At 45.5% G+C, this 14,435-nt stretch overlaps 1 protein-coding gene across 1 annotated transcript in view; it reads left to right on the top strand.

Annotated features, from left to right (window-relative positions):
- Positions 1-14,435, top strand: part of LOC142583337 (uncharacterized) — a 348,940-nt gene that overhangs the window by 126,960 nt on the left and 207,545 nt on the right. The gene's annotated exons all lie outside the window — the stretch shown is intronic.

Below are 14,435 nucleotides of genomic sequence, written 5' to 3'. Positions count from 1 at the left end.
ACCGAGCGCGCCAGCTTAACCCCGAGAGAGGCGTTGAAGTTACGCCCGAAGCACACAGCTATGTTCTTCGCTGCATCTTCGGCCGGAGATGCCAGTGCCTTCATGGCGGCTCTAAAGAGGGAGAGGACGACCGTACCATAGCAAGGTTTTAGTAGCTGCGCATGCACCCTCTAGCGGCCACGGCACCTAAAAACTGCTGAAGGCGTGAGCGACTAGACGAGATAATTGACAGAGGACGACTGTTGAACGACACAGTAGTGACCGTGCTACATGGCGTTGAGTTTGGAGGAAAGACAGCAGGCTAAATAGTCCGGATGATACCCACAGGTAGGTTGGTCGTCACCACAACAACATTTTTAATAGAGCGCGCGAGCTGGGGGTATTTCTTGGTGTATCTGGCAGATTGCTCCTTTCCTGCCCTTCGTAATCGTGTTATATATTTTTCCGCCATTTTTAGGCTCTTCATCTGGGTGCTGCTAACGAGCATGTACTTAGGTGGACCAGGTAAATAAGGAAGATATGCGTTGAGCATGCCGAAAGGTTCACAGCTGTAAACGAGCAAGAATTCGGAAAAGCCCACCATGACCTCTGAGGTGGTGTTGCAGGCGTACAGAGAGAGAGAGAGAGAGAGAGAGAAAGAGGAAAGGAATGGAGGTAAATCAGTTGTAGGTGTAGGTCTCGTGTGGTAAAACTAGGTTCCAATTCATTTGGTTGGACGCAATGCACACAGAAATCAGGTCACCCAGAATTCGATTGAATCGCCCAGTCAAGCCGCCCAGTCAAGCCGTTAGCTAAATGTGTGATGGAGAGTAGCACATGCAAATGAAGACACGTCCTCTGACAGCCAGTAGTTCTCGCGGCGCACTGAGCCGAAATAAGAAGTGTTACAAAAAGGAGAACGCAACATCGCGGGCTGTGGCATTTGGCAAGTCAGCTGTTCCAACATAACGCGCAAAGTGTTTCAGATAGACAATACATCGATTCCAAGCAGGCGTGGAGGGAAGCAACCCATGGATGTTGATACCAACGCAATCAAATGGTCGAAAGGGCCAGGGAATGGGATGCAAAGGACAACAAGAACGGCGAGCAGGAGGCTTGCGGCGTTGGCACGCTGAAAATGAGCCGATGTATTTGTTCGTAAAGTTCTACATCCCACGCCAATAAAAGCGCAAGCGAGGTCTGGCCTTACATATGAACAGGCCAGCCTGGGCCCTTTGTGAGTCTGCATGGAACGCGTACCCGACATCTGCGCGAAGGGAGCCAGGAGCGTCTAACAACCACTTGCGTCGTTGGAAACGTAGTTTCCACAATAGAGCACTCCAACTTGCACCGCGAAACGATAAGCTTCAGAGCGGAGAGCACGTGAAGGATGAACGACTGGGTAGTAAAATGAGCAGTACAAAGAAACCGCAACCACCGAATCTTTGCGCTGATCCACAGCCGTATTGATGAGCGCTGGTGAGGAAAACAAAGACTGAATCGCGGAGAGGCCAGTCGTGTCAGTCGATGTGGCCGAGCGAAAGAGAACATCCGTGTCGGTGTGTGTACGATCACACCGTTAGACAATGTGCATGTCAGAGTCCTGCAACCGGAAGACCCAGTGAGCTAGGTGGCCTGGGGCACTATAACGTAAAGCTATTCCAAACCTTTCTATTACAATTCTCCAATCAGCCCTCCGCGATGGCTCGAAAACTGTTTTGTACCACCCCCACTTCTCCTGTCATTCATAAGATGTCACGAAAATCGCAATAGCTCCCCATCTGTTATGACGTGTACACACTTATTATGAATGATTGGGCCGGACAAAACAAATTGTTATTTCTGATTCGACGCCTTTTATTCATTAGACCTCGGCTATTGGTCAAATGTTTTCGGGCTGCACCTACTTCACCTGATTGTCACGCGGTGACACAAAACCACGAAAACTCATCGCGTCAATGTGACGCGTACGTGTTAAAGGTGCCTTATTATGCCGAACAAAACTGAACTTTTTTCTGATTAGCTGCAGGCTGCCCCGTTACGAAAGGAATAAAATATGGCTGCCGCCGATAGCTCAGGCACTGGCTACTCGCCCCTGCCCGAGAGAATATATTTATTTGCGTACGATAAACCTTCTTGCGCGGCCGTGTAACGTTTTCGAGCACTTCCGGCACGTTTACGACCTCGCTCTGCCAACTCTTCTTTGCTGAGGATTCATTTTAGCCGCATTCTTGACCTTCCGTTACATGCCGTCGCGATTTTCTACCAGCCACCTCAACCTAAGTAAGGGAAAGCGGACCAATCGCAGACGCTTGCACCACCCCCTTCAACCAGTTATTGAGTTTCAGTCCACCGGCTCCGCCCCATCGAATACCTCTCCACTTGAGCTTGCTCCCGGCCTCTGGTCAGCAAATTAGATAAGACAAGCAGCTCAGTGTAGGCAATGTTATTTGTTTCTGAAGAAAACAAAAGGGACCGCCTATAAATGAACAGAGTGTTTGATTGATCTCTTCAGACAACCCTGCGGGTCACCGCCTGATGCTTGCGTCGGCGGTTGCGCAAATTTCACGTCAGGAGATTGGAATAAAAACATATTGAAATAGTCTTACGTTATAGGGCCCTTGCTGTGTCTTCCAACGTCGCCACTCAACGTATTGCGTGATGGTCGGTAACGATATTCATTGTCGGCCGTACAGGCGTGGTCTAAATTTTTCAAGAGCCGTAATGATAGCCATGCGCCCCATTTCTGTGGAGGAAATCCCAAATTAGGAAGAGGACCACTAGGTGGAGTAGACGCTAGGTATAAAAGCTACAAACAGAGATAAGGTGACTCACAAACAATGGCCTGCGTTTCTATAGGCCTTTGTAAGGCACCTTGTCCCTGTTACCATTCTGCGGCGGAGTGATTATATTGAACCATGGTTAGCGTCTGGCTCACTTAGGCTACTATGCCTTCGCCCGTGCCCACTTTTTGATTGAGCAACAAGTCCTACTCAACTGACGTCCTTCTGGACTCCCGTACGAACCGTAGAGTGGAAAAGGCGCCGTACGGGCGATGAGTGAGCAAACGGCTCCATGGGCGCTAAACGTAAAACTATTCCAAACTTTTCTATTCCAATTCCGCTATCAGCCCACCGCGATTGGTCAAATACTTTTTGGACCACTCCCACTTCACCTGTCTGTCACGCGACGTAACGAAAACCGCCATACCTCCCCATGTGATATGATGTCTACAGGCTGATTGTGCATGATTTGACCGAAGAAAGAAAAACAGTTATAGCTTATTCGACTACTTTTCGCCGTTAGCCCCCGGGTATTGGTCAAAAGTTTTCGGGCTGCACCCACGTCACCTGCCTGTGACGCGATGTCACAAAACTTCGATAACTCACCGCGTCAACGTGACGTGCACGCATTAAAGATGCATGACTTTGCCGAAGAAAACTGAATTTTCTTCGGAATAGCCGCAGGGTGCCCCGTTCCAAAAGGAATAAAAGACGGCTGCTGCCGATCGCTGACGCGCTGGCTACTCGCACCTGCCGGACAGCATGGGTTTATTTGCGTGTAGAGAGAGACAGAGAGAGAGAATGGAATAAGGAAAGGCAGGAAGGTTAACCAGACTGAGTCCAGTTTGCTACCCTACACGTGGGGAGGGGAATGGGGAGTGAAAGAGAGAGAGAAAACTTAGGTGTAAGATGTCTATAGTCCGGCGCTCAAGTCTGTTGCCTTCAGGTAGTGAAAAAGCGCTCGAACTGCTTTATGGGCTAGCGAACTGTGAGGCCAGGCTCCCAAAATCTTCGCTTCCGTAAATGGTCTGTCAACCAGTCTATTCAAGGCACACTGGAGAGTCTCACGTAGATTATCGAAGCCCGAACACAATATGACTGATGGGCTCTTCACATTTGCACTTAGCGCACATTGGTAAATCCGCCATTCCAATACGATAGCTGTAATAAAACTTCCTGCGTGCCCATGTAACGTTTCCGAGCACTTTCGGCACGTTTACGACCTCATTCTGCCAACTCTTTGCTGAGGATGCGTTTTAGCGTCATTCTTAAGCTTCTCTTGCATGCCGCCGCGATTTTCCACCAGCCACCGCAAGCTAAGTGAAAGCGGACCAATCGCAGACGCCGGCACCACACTCTTCATCCGGTTATCGATTTTCAGTGCACTGGTTCTGCCCCCTCGAATACCTCTCCACTTCAGCGTTGTCCTCGCCTCTTGTCAGCCATATAGATACGACAAGCCGCTCAGTGTAGGCAATGTAGGCAGTGTAGGCAGCGACGTTTCTTCAGGTTGTGAAAGAGTCCTGCCTTCATTAGACGGTACAAATCCTCCTCGACAAGGCGCAGGTGAGTGGAGAGGTCAGTAGAAAAGACAGCTGCGTCATCAAGGTAACAGGCATTTCTTGGATTTTATCCCGCAGAGAAGACTGTCCATCTTCCGTTCAATATTATCAGGGCCATCGCAAAGGCCAAACGGCATAACGCTAAGTTCTCACAGGTCGTTTGGTCTTAGGAAATGTGTTTTGGGGTAATTAGCCAGGCATTTGTTATTATTCCCAGCGTAAGTATAGTGAGCAAAAGGACGCGGTGCCTTGTAAAGAATTGAAAGCTTGGTGGATGCTTGGCAAAGCATGCACGTCTGTACGTGTTACTCAGTTAAGATGGCGGTAGTCCATGCGTGACTGGATGCAGTCATCTTTTCTTTCTTTACAAGCGCTACAGGAGGTACCCAGAGACTGTTAGACGGTTGTACAACTCCGCGGTGAAAGACCTCGGTCTTTAATAACAAAATGATCCATAGCTGATACGCGATAAAGTCACCGTCGCAGCAGAGAGTGGGTGCCAGTATGGATCTCGTAATACAGCGTCGATATGCGGCCAAAATGTGCTTTTTGAGAATCGAATTTAGAGGAGCACTTGAGAATAAATTAGACTTGCCGAGAACGTTGTGTGGGGCTCAGGAGAGAATCCATGGAGTTCTCGCAGATGTACGGCGTAGACAGCAAGCAAGCAGGGCAACAAACCAATGTGCTGATCTCGGAACAGGTGCCAACAAGAGATGCGTCAAACATGGACGCCGAGTAGATAGGCTCAAGTAATCTAATGCAGTCACCATGACACTAAGTAAAGGGCGCTGTATAACCGTTGGAGACGCGCATATAAGTGAAGCCAATATAAATAGCGGTGACAGCGAAGAAAACAGAAATCGTCGACGAGTGAAAATATGCGACCGTGTAAAAAACGGCACTTGCATCTGCAACACAATGGAAGCAGGCAGTCGCCCTCACAGAGAGAATGGAGTTTATCGTAGTGTCTTTAGAAGAGAGCAGTTTGTCCTCGAATGGTTATCATAATCTAATTGGAAGTTGGGAAGCGGCAGAAATTTGACTTAGGCGCGAGTACACTCAGCAACGGCCTCGTCATCGGAAAGGATGTCCCACCCCATGAGAGTTCAGGGAGGCTTACAATCGAATATTTCTGGTTGCCTACCCTGTACCTGGAGAAGGGGAAAGGGATGCGATAGATGAGAGAAAGATAATACGAAAGAAAAAAAAACACATAAGCGGGCGTACAATACAGAACTGTTTCTTTGGTCGCTGTGGCACCTTCTTCGAACGCGGTACATAGTGTTACACAATGTCAAAGTCCCACTAATACATTCTACGTCACACAGTACAGTCACAACTTCTCACACGTATCGGTTTCCTTAAAATAGGAAAGCAGTGCCTTCATAGTGGCTCGCGCTGACGTTTGTGTAGGCCAGTTTCCAAGAAACTGTTTTCTGTGAGTGGGCGCCTGTGCAGTTGGCCTGGCGTGGCTGAGAGGGCTGCTCTTTGCGGGTTGAAACGAGGGCACTCGCAAAGAAGGCGCACGACCGTTTCACTGCACCGATGGATGTCACAAAATGGGCTAATGGTCATTCTGAGTAGAAAGGAGTACGTATTTGGAAATGCTACTCTTAGCCATATACGGACTGGAAACGCGCAGTCATGTTGTGGAAGGTTGGACGGAATACGGAGCTGTAAAATGGAGCCCAAGGTATGAAAGTGTGCACTTGTGAAATGGGGTGAATTCAACTGAACCAATTTTAGGCTAAACGCAAGCACGGAAAGTTCTTTTCGCTGCGTCGGCTCTCGACAGAGGAATGACAACGCAGTTGATTACCAGATCGGGCAGCTGCGTCCGCTTGACTGTGTCCCTGTATGTCACAGGGACAGGCCTTTGCCCTGCATTGGGCGTAGCCAGGCTGATGATGATCATGATGATGATGATTATTATTATTATTATTATTATTATTATTATTATTATTATTATTATTATTATTATTATTATGTCAGAGGGAGTAGCGAATTACTGATACATTATATCGTGTCCTTCGTGAACTACTCGATGGTGGACTTGTCTGATCTCTGGGACGAGCTGGTCAAGTGTTCCATGACGCAGTGCTCAGAGTAAACTCACACGAAAGCAAACCTAACATCATTTCGCATGGGCAAGAAGAACGACCAACCAACACGTATGTGTATGCGAGTTCTTGAATAGTGCTATGAGCAGTACAAGCAGCAGCATGGATAATGAGCTGTACGCGTGCTGTACGAAGTGACAGTGCAGAAAGAGTGGGACATTGTAGGGTTATTTATTTATTTATTTATTTATTTATTTTTACTGTTAGCCTTAAAGTTGATACAGGAAGGGACAACACAAAGAGCATGATTTATATTGGCAAAGGCGTAATAAACATATTGTTTAGATAAGGCAAATATAAGACCGCAGGAATATTTTGCTTCGTGTCTTCAATTTTTCGGAATTTCTCAAAACGAATCTGTTTCAGCTCGCCAATTTTCAGCTTTCCCAGAAATAATTTTAGCTGTGTGAAAGTTCGGTTTAAGCCTTGGTATCCGAGTTAATATACCCCATATTAGGGCAAAATATTTCGCGATAGTGTCGCAAAGTTAGGTTTATTATACAGTTTTCAAAAAAGACAACGTAGCCCTAACGCAGATAAGTCCCCTTGGTGAAAGGTTGCCTCTAGTGATATCCCTTTTTCGACCACTACTTTATCTCGAGGGCGCGAGGCACCAAAATGAAATGCAATGAAGTAGCCTGCCTATCCTGCGCCTTTGTACCTGCGCCCATTGAATACCAAGCAGCGACACGCTTGGTTTTTGCACTGTAAAGCTAAAAGCAAGAGGAGCGAAGATGTACGACCAACCTTGATCTGTCAAGGACAGGGCATTGTTGCACGAGAAGCACGCATTTCGCTGTTAGAATTTGAACGAATCTAGAGAGTACACGTACCCAATCCTTTTTGGCTCGTCGCACAGAATCGCACTTTTTTTTTTTTTTGAGGATGAAAAGCGAGCAGAATGGAAGTCCTGCTATTGTGCTTGTCGACAAAGATTCAGCGGTAGCTGGCTTTCAGAAGTGCGGTCCTGTCTTCTTTCTTCTTGAAGATTTGTGTTGGCCTGCTCCAAATAAAGTTACTCCGTTTTTCATTGAGTGCGAGCGCGCGCGGCAAGTAAGCGAATAGAAAGTTCGTGTCTTGCTATCGTGCGAGGCCAAAGTAAGCACTGCGGTAGCTAACTGGCTATGGCGTCATGCAGTTGAACTCGAAGTCGCATGTTTGGCCCCATCTGTAGCGGTCGACAACCCCATCGACCATATACATTACATTACATGGTCATGTACATTACATGTAATGTACATTACATTACATGTAATATAATGTAACATTACATTACATGTAATTCCGATGGGGTCGCAATTACAAAAACGCTAGTGTACTTATATTTAGGCTTAAGTTCAAGAACCTCCGGTGATCAAAATAATCAGGAGATGCCTACTACGGCGTTCTTCATAATCATACTGTGCTATCAGCAATTAACACATCAGAATTTAGTGTTAAAGTTCTTCTTTGACCACTGTTGATAACTCCAAGCCTCCCTTCCTGCGAACCTCCTTGTTTAAAAATGTAAATGTCAAATAAAATATAGAATCACATGAACCAATTGACATTTTACTTAAACGCGAACTGCAATTTGGTTCGTGTGAATCAATTTTCTTGAAAATTTTCGGAGAGAGCATACATCCCCACAGAAACAGAACACGTATACAGCCTTGCTTATGACAACTGAGAAGAGAAGAAAAAGAAATATGTAAGACTAATAATCACCGTATGATCCGTCATAGTACTTATAAGCTCTACAGAAATTTAACATGAATAGAGAGACAGTAAAATAAGCCCAACGCGCAAAAACTTGCTCCAGCGTCCACGTGTGGGACTTTACGTAGGCGGTAGAGCATTATGCTTATGTATTTTGTCATTTCTGACCGTAAACTTCTCACCAAAAATGAGTTTCGCTGGTCTGTTGGCCAAGCACAAGGACTCGTCATATAAATATAGGACAATAAGAATTAGCTTGCTTGTAGATTTTTCTCATTATCTACAAGCAAGCTATCGGACTCTCCATCACCACCAGCAACGATAGACTGCTGCAGCTAGGCCTCCACAATACACGGGATGAGCTAATTGAGGCACAGCAAATAGCACTGTACGAACGCCTGTCCAAAACTAAAGTAGGTAGGGAAATATTGGATCGCCTAGGTATAAGGTATCGTACGCAACAAAGTAGATATGTCCAGCCACATCAAAGACTTGATAACCATCTCTCGAATACCCAAGAATATGCATCCTACCCACCATCAAGGTAGACGGGAAAGGAGAGCGCGCAATATACAGAAGAAATTCTGTAAAAGCAGGGACACCACATTTATAAACGCAGCTAGATACCGACACAAGCGTGCCTACACAGCAGTTGTGATAAATTACGAGGGAAAATGCACGACGAGCTCTACAATCACTACGCTACCCACACAAACCGCAGAGGAAATAGCTATTGCGCCAGCCATAGCAGAAACAGAAGCGGGCATAATCATCAGTGATTCCCCGATGGCCATACGAAACTTGGTCAACGGTCGAATCTCCCCAGAGGCACTACAGCTCCTAAAATTTGCTAATAACCGCGACAGAAGTGTAGATCTCATCTGGACACCCGTTCACGCACTACCAGACAGTAGCAATGCGGCGGCGCACCGCATGGCTCGAGAGCTTACGGGTCGAGCCTAGGTTAGCCCCGCCTCACCGACCACCGATGAGTGGGAGTGGGAACATCGAATGACCAGTTTTCACGAAATTACACAACACCATAAATTGCAGAGGCGTACATTCCCGCCGCAAGACATTAAGTTAAGCTAAAACCAGTCTGTCGAATGGCGGCAGTTAAAGACCAAATCCTATCCGAGCGAGTCCAGCTGTTAGGCACCTAATACACCCAGATTTACACACGACGGACAAGTACACACATTGCGACTCCAAAGCCACCCTGGAACATACCCTATGGGACTGTCCGGCAGTAATACAGGATAACGGTGATGCAGCCTCAAACAGAGACAGCCTCCACGCGCGCTGGGAGTCTGCATTGCTCAGCTCGGACCTGCAGCACCAACTCTGGGCCGTCCAGCGAGCCGAGGAAGGCGCCTAGGGCCAACAACCCTTGCCCCAAACCTGGTCGGAGTCCAGGCCCACCCCACCAAATCGCAGGGCACTGAATAAAATTATTTGAATGAATGAATAACAATTAGCAACTGAATAAATATTTTATACATTCTTGGTGCTATTATTGCTTTATTTTTTCCAGGAGGATATTTGCCCGTGTTGGCTATAATTAGTTCAATAAATCAGTTAATACATTCCTCAACATGGGTAGGATTCTTGAAACACTGAATAATTACCGTCATAATAAAGAAGGCCTGTGAGAAATTTTTCGGATACCCTTCCCTACATGCTTCAGAGTCAAATTCTGCTTAACTAATCGTTCCCTATGATTCATGACGTCCCACGAATTCCATTTGTCATGTGGAATCTTTTGTTCTTTCATCCCTAATCACGAGCGATGAAGTTATAAGGTTGTTGTAAGAAATGACCCAGGGAAAAGCCCCTTGGGAAGATGGTATAACAGCGAATTTAATCAAAAATGGTGGAGATATCATGCTTGAAAAGCTTCGGCCCTTTATAGGCAACGTCTCACGACTTGCATTGTACCAGAGAGCTGGAACAATGCCAACATTATAGTAGCTAATCCATCAGAAGCGAGACGTTAAAGAATTGAAGAATTATAGACTCGGTAGCTTCGTTACAGTTTTGTATAAAATATTCATCAATGAAATTTCCAATAGAATCAGAGCAACACTTCAATATAGGTACCAGCAGTTATGGAGACACTGCGTAATAAAGAAATACAGTAGGTATGCGTGAATATTTCGGGAAATATCTGCCAAGATCCCGCAGGTATCTTGGTTCTCCACAAAACGTAGTAAATTACCTATCAAGAAAGGGGTCAGGCAAGAAGACACAATCTGTCGAATGTTATTATTTGCATGCTTAGATGGCGTATTCAAGTTATTAGACTCGGAAGACTTATCAGTAAGGATCAACAGCGAACAACCTTCAGAGAACAGATGACATTGTCGAGTTCATTTGCACGGGAGAGGGATTACAGCGGATGATTGAGGACCTTATCCGAGAAAGGGTAAGAGTGGGGTTGAAGATTAATATGCACAAGACAAATATAATATTCAGTAGACTGGCAAGGCTACAAGAATTCATGGTCACCAATCACCCTCCAGTAGAGTGTTTACAGGACTACGTTTATTAGGTCTATTACCCACAGGAGACCCTGATCATGAGAAATAAATTTACATAAGAATATGTATACGGCATACCTTGCCAAATCCTTACTGCGAGCTTACTGTTAAATTTGAAGGGAAAGGTCCACAATCAGTTAATTCTAATGGTGCTGACTTCTGGGGCCGAAACATACAGAGTGACAGAGAAGCACAAGAACACGTACCGCCCAAAGAGGGATGGAATGAAAAATATTAGGCGTAAGGATAAGAGAAGAATATAGCGGTGTGGATAAGAAAGCAAACGGGGGTAGTCAATATTCTAGTTGACATTAAGAGAAAGAAATGCAGTTAAGCAGCTCATGTAATGCACAGGGTAGATAATTGGGACAGCATACATCATCTTCATCGGCCTAACTTTATGTCCACTGCAGGACGAAGGCCTCTCCCTGCGATATCTAATTACCCCTATCCTGCGCCAACCGATTCCAACTAGCACCCGTGAATTTCTCAACTTCATTGCCCAACAATCTTTTGCTATCCTCGACTGCGCTTCCCTTCTCTCGGTACTCATTCTGTACCCTTAACGGTCCAACGCTTATCTAACCTGCGCGTTACATGACCTGCCCAGCTCCATTTTTTTCTTTTAATGTAATTTAGAAAGTCGTCTATACCCGTTTGCTCGCTGATCGAATCCGCTATCTTTCTGTCTCTTAACGTCATGCATTCTTCGTTCCATTGCTCTTTGTGGGGTCCTTAACTTGTTCTCAAGCTTCTTTGTCGGTTTCCAAGCTTCTGCCCTATATGTCAGCACAGGCAAAATGCACTAATTGCACACCCTCCTTTTCAATGATAATGGTAAGCTTCTAGTCAGGAGCTGACAATATCTGCCGTATGCACTCCAACCTATTTTTATTCTTCTGTGAATTTCGTTTTCAAGGTCAGGGTTCCCTGTGAGTAATTGACCTAGGTAAACCTACTCCTTCACAAACTCTAGAGGCTGACTAGTGATCCTCAACTCTTGTTCTTTTGCCCGGCTATTCATCATTGTCTTTGTCTTCTGCATATTAGTCTTCAACCCCGCTCTTATACTCTCTGTGTTAACGCCCTCAATCATTTGTTGTAACTCGTCCCCAGTGTTGCTGAACAGGACAATGTCATCTGCAAAACGAAGGTTGCTGAGACATTAGCCGTGTATCCTTATTTCAAAGCCTTCGCAGTTTAATAGCTTCAATACTTCTTCCAAGCACGCAGTGAATAGCATTGGAGAGATTGTCTCCTTGTCTGACGCCTTTCTTTATAGGTGTCTCCCTATTTCCTTGTGTAGAATTAAGGTTGGTATGGAATCTCTTTCAATTTTTTCCGATATATTTGCGTAAGCGGCCTGTACTCCTTGATTACCTAATGCATCTATGACTGCTGGTATTTCTACTGAATCAAATGGCTTTTCGTAATCTATGAAAAGCATATCGAGAGGCTTATTGTACTCTGCGGATTTCTCGATAACCTGATTAACGACATGGATGTGATCGATTGTAGAGTATTCCTACCTGAGGCCAGCCTGTTCCCTTGGTTGACTAAATTCCAGTTTTGCCTTTATTGTATTGGAGATTATTTTGGTAAATATTTTGTATAATACTGGGAGTACGCTAATGGGCCTATAATTTTTCAATTATTTACGGTCTCCCTTTTTGTGGATAAGCATTATGTTTGCATTCTTCCAGGTTTCTGGGAGCCTTGCAGTCGATAGACATTTCGTATAAAGAGCTGCAAATTTTCCAAGCATTGTCTCTTCCAGCTTTGATTAAATTTGACTGTTATTCCATCTCCTCCTGCCAGTATTCCTCGTTTCATGCTATGCAAGGTCCTTCTGACCCCATCGCGGGTTATAGGAGGAGTTTCTGTATCATGTTCCTTACTGTTTCTAATGGAGGTATCCTGACTCCTCTGGGTACTCTACAGGTCTGCATAAAATTCTCCTGCTTCTTTTACTTACCTTCGAGGTTGCTGATATTATCCTGCTTATCTTTCAGTGCATACATCTTGGTTTGTCCTATACCAGGTTTGCTTCTCACTGATTTCAGGTTGCGTCCATTTTTTACGGCTTCCTCACTCGTTATCACGTTATAATTTCGAATACACCTTATTTTCGCCTTGTAGAACAGTTTTCACAGTTCCATGAATTCTTATCTCGTTTGAGTTGGACACTTTGAATCTTGGCCGCTTCTTTATTAGTCCTTTGTTACTTGGCAGGCGTGCCTACTGGTTGGCTTGGTGCCTTGCCTCCCACTTCAGTCGCTGCCTCTAAAGCTAGCCTAGTTACGGTGTCATTCATTAACGCTATATCATCTTCATCTCTCTGTTTTAAGGCTGCATATTTGTTGGCAGCTACCAGCCTTAATTTGTCTGCTTGTACACTTACTGCATCTAGATTGGCCTTTTATTCACGACCAATCTTACTCTTTCTCTTTTCAAATTGACGTGAATACTAACCCTCACTAACCTACGACCACTGCACATTACCCTACCTAACACTCCTCCATCCTGCATTATGCTGGGATCGGCAGAAAGTATGAAATCTATTTCGTTTCTTGTTGCACCATTTGGGCTTTACCAGGTCCACTTTCAGTTGCTACGGTTCCTGTAGGTGTTCATTATTGGCAGTTTATTCTTCTTTGCAAATTCTACCAGCATCTGTCCTATAACGTCGTAGTTGCCAATTGCCTGTTCACCAGCCTGCTATTTTCCTACTTTTGCATTGAAATCGCCCATTACTACAGTATACTGGGTTCGCAATTTTCTCATCGCTAATTCAACATCTTCATAAAACCGATATGCTTCATGATCATGACTGGAGGTTGGAGCGTACGCTTGTACTACCTTTAATCTACACATCTTATTAGGTTTGTTACTACTACTGCTGCTCTCTCAATAATGCTGTAGAATTTGTCAATGTTGGCCTCTATGTCTTTATGGAGTAGCAATCCTACCCCGTATTCCTTATTAACGGGGAGACCTCTATAGCACAGGACATGGTGGTTAGTCAGCACTGCATAAGCCTCTTTATTACTTGTAATCTAACTAAGGCCGATTATATACCAACAATTGTGTGATAGTTGCTCAAAGAGCCCTGCTCAGCTAGCCTCATTCGACAGAGTTTGGGTGGTGAAGGTTGAAAGGGTCAGTTTCCATTGGCAGCCTGTGCGGTCCCAGAGATTCTCAGCACCCTCTGCTGCGTTACAGGTCTGACCGCCGCCTTGGTCAGGGGCTTCGCAGAGGCTGATGACTGAGGGCCATGGGTTAATTGTAGGAATCATGAGGGAGGTAGTGGCTGAATACTGCACCTGGGAGACTTATTCCTGTTCTGGTGTGGGAGTGCCTTCGTTGAAGTTTAGTCATCATCATGATCATCAGCCTGGTTACGCCCACTGCAGGGCAAAGGCCTCCCCCATACTTATCCTACTACCATGGTCATGTACTAATCGTGGCCAAGTTGTCTCTGCAAACATCTTAATCTCGTCCGCCCACCTAACTTTCTGCCGCCGCCTGCTACGCTTACCTTCGCTTGGAATCCAGTTCGTAACCCTTAATGACCATCGGTTATCTTCCCTCCTCATTACATGTCCTGCCCATGCCCATTTCTTTTTCTCCATTTAGACTAAGATGTCATTAACTCGCGTTTGTTCCCTCACCCAATCAGCTCTTTTCTTATTCCTTAACGTTATACCCATCATTCTTCTTTCGATAGCTCGTTGCGCCGTCCTCAATTTA

Source organism: Dermacentor variabilis, chromosome 5, assembly GCF_050947875.1.
Source record: "Dermacentor variabilis isolate Ectoservices chromosome 5, ASM5094787v1, whole genome shotgun sequence".
Classification (NCBI taxonomy): Eukaryota; Metazoa; Arthropoda; class Arachnida; order Ixodida; family Ixodidae; genus Dermacentor; species Dermacentor variabilis.
Note: the sequence above shows the minus strand (reverse complement) of the source record. Positions and strands in the feature narration are given on the sequence as shown.